At 40.8% G+C, this 2,500-nt stretch overlaps 1 protein-coding gene across 2 annotated transcripts in view; it reads left to right on the forward strand.

The window, feature by feature from the left end:
• rimbp2b (RIMS binding protein 2b) overlaps positions 1-2,500 on the forward strand; it is a 103,070-nt gene that overhangs the window by 22,123 nt on the left and 78,447 nt on the right. The window contains exon 2 of one of the 2 annotated variants that reach the window (XM_060881471.1): positions 1,385-1,504. The exons of the other annotated variant lie outside the window; for it this stretch is intronic. The gene's annotated coding sequence lies outside the window, so the exon portion shown is untranslated. The remainder of the gene's footprint in view (positions 1-1,384; positions 1,505-2,500) is intronic. 2 annotated transcript variants of the gene reach the window in all.

Below are 2,500 nucleotides of genomic sequence, written 5' to 3' on the forward strand. Positions count from 1 at the left end.
CCCTCCATCCATCCATCCATCCATTTAGGTTTTTATCCATTCATACACCCATTTTTTCATCCATTCACCTATTCATCCATCCATCCATCCATCCATTTATCCATCCATCCATCCATCCATCCATCATGCTAACCCTTTATTTAACTGACCATCCATTTATTTAGTCACTCATTCATTCATCCATCTGTCTGTTTCTTTAACTATTTGTTTGTCCGTCGTCAACTTCTTCACCTATCCACCGAAAGAAAAACGACATAACTGGAGATATGAATTGTTTTATATTTAAAAGGTTGTATCCTGCCTTGATGCCCGATGACGCCTGAGATAGACACAGGCTCCCCGTGACCCGAGGTAGAAAATGAATGAATGAATGAATAAATGTTGACAACAGAGACTAAACTAGAGGCTGCTGAGGAAATGACTTAAAAACTACTACAATGTAAGAGATAACGTCTCTCACAGACATCACAGGGTGTAACTATAAACGGATAAATAGTGCAATCTCTTGTTTTTTGATCTTTTATTTCCTTCAGGATGTGCATCATACCCGGCTGCATCACATAAACATTTGGATTATTTTTCCTAAACCGAATGTCTCCAAAAAAAGTCTGCACTAATCCTGCATCCCGTAGATGAGGAAGCAGGAGGTAAAGATCACACTTAGGAGGCGTCTGTCGCGTGCAGAAGGGCGGCTTTTTTTATTTAAGAGTTTTTACTAGAGTCTATTCCTTCTTTGTAAACTGTAATAAAAGGTTAGGCAATTACCACAATATAGAAATGGGATTTTTGGCACATGCCTAACGGCACTCGCTCAGTAATTGAGTGTAGTCATGTAGGTGTGACTGAATGACTTTGTTTTAGTCATAGAGTTAAAGAGACAAAATCAGCTGGGTCGGGCTGCACTCGGATTCTAATCATTATAAAGATAACTTTGGCTTAAGGTTTAATAGAGATGTTGTGTATGTGTGTGTGTGTATGTGTGTGTGTGTGTGTGTGTTCTGCTCCGGTGTCAGTGTGTACACAAGGTTTAGACGATTTTGGCAGAGAGATGAAATTCATGAACAGCATTAAATTTCACAGCCACAGAGAACATCTGGTGTGCACCGTCTCCCGCGTTCGTAACATCTTCAGCCATTCCAGAGTCATTGAATCCCTGCGTGTGTGTGTGTGTGTGTGTGTGTGTGTGTGTGTGAGTGTGTGAGTGTGTGTGTGTGTGTGTGAGTGTGTGAGTGTTGCAAATATTGTTAGATTGTAAATATTGAAAATATTGCACCGATTTAGACCGATTAAAAGTTCCGTAGCATTTTGTGCAGATTCAGTGAAGTGTGTGTGTGTGTGTGTGTGTGTGTGTGTGTGTGTGTGTGTGTTTGTGTGTGTGTGGTAGAAGCTGAGGAATGACGTGCCCCTTCTGCACAGAGCAGATATTCAGCCTCAGCACGTAAAGGCATATCATTTCCTAGAGGAAAGACAACACGTCTCTCTCCTACAGCATCACAGCCTACAGGTCTGTCTCTGTTTATTTATCCTCCTCCTAACCTGGTGTCCATCCATCCAGCCATTTATCCATCCATCCATCCATCCATCCATCCATACATCCATCCATTCATTCACCCATTTACTCACCTACTCATCCATCTAATACTATCCATCAATTATCCATCCATCCATTTATTCAACCACCGAACTATCTATTCATCCTTCTATTCCAAAGTGTTTATTCATCCATCCATCCATCCATCCATCCATCCATCCATCCATCCATCTATTCACCCATTTATTTACCTGCTCATCAATCCAATACAATCCATCAATCTAATTCATGAATCATCCATCCTATCCATCTATCAATCCATCCATCCATACATCTGTTTGCTCACCATCTATCATTTTGTTCACCCATCCATCCATTCATCCATCTATCCATTAATCCTCTTATTCATTGTCTGTTTATATATCGATCCATGCATCCATCTGTTTTTTTAGCGTTTTATTTATTCATGTTTTTATGTATCCAACCATCTATCCATCCATCCATCTGATCCATCAGACATTTGTTTGTCGGTTTGCCTATCCATCTGTCTATCCATCCTTTTGTTTGTCTATTTCTCTTTGTCCATCCATCCACCCATCCATCTGTTCATCAAACAATATCTCCAATTTTCCTCTCATCCATCCATCCATCCATCTATCCATCCATCCATCCATCCATCCATCTGTTCATCAAACAATATCTCCAATTTTCCTCTCATCCATCCATCCATCCATCCATCCATCCATCCATCCATCCACCCATCCATCTGTTCATCAAACAATATCTCCAATTTTCCTCTCATCCATCCATCCATCCATCCATCCATCCATCCATCCATCCATCCATCCATCCATCCATCCATCTGTTCATCAAACAATATCTCCAATTTTCCTCTCATCCATCCATCCATCCATCCATCCATCCATCCATCCATCCATCTATCCATCCATCCATCCAATCATACTTCCC

The sequence above is a fragment of the Tachysurus vachellii genome, chromosome 11 (genome assembly GCF_030014155.1).
Source record: "Tachysurus vachellii isolate PV-2020 chromosome 11, HZAU_Pvac_v1, whole genome shotgun sequence".
NCBI classification, from domain to species: domain Eukaryota; kingdom Metazoa; phylum Chordata; class Actinopteri; order Siluriformes; family Bagridae; genus Tachysurus; species Tachysurus vachellii.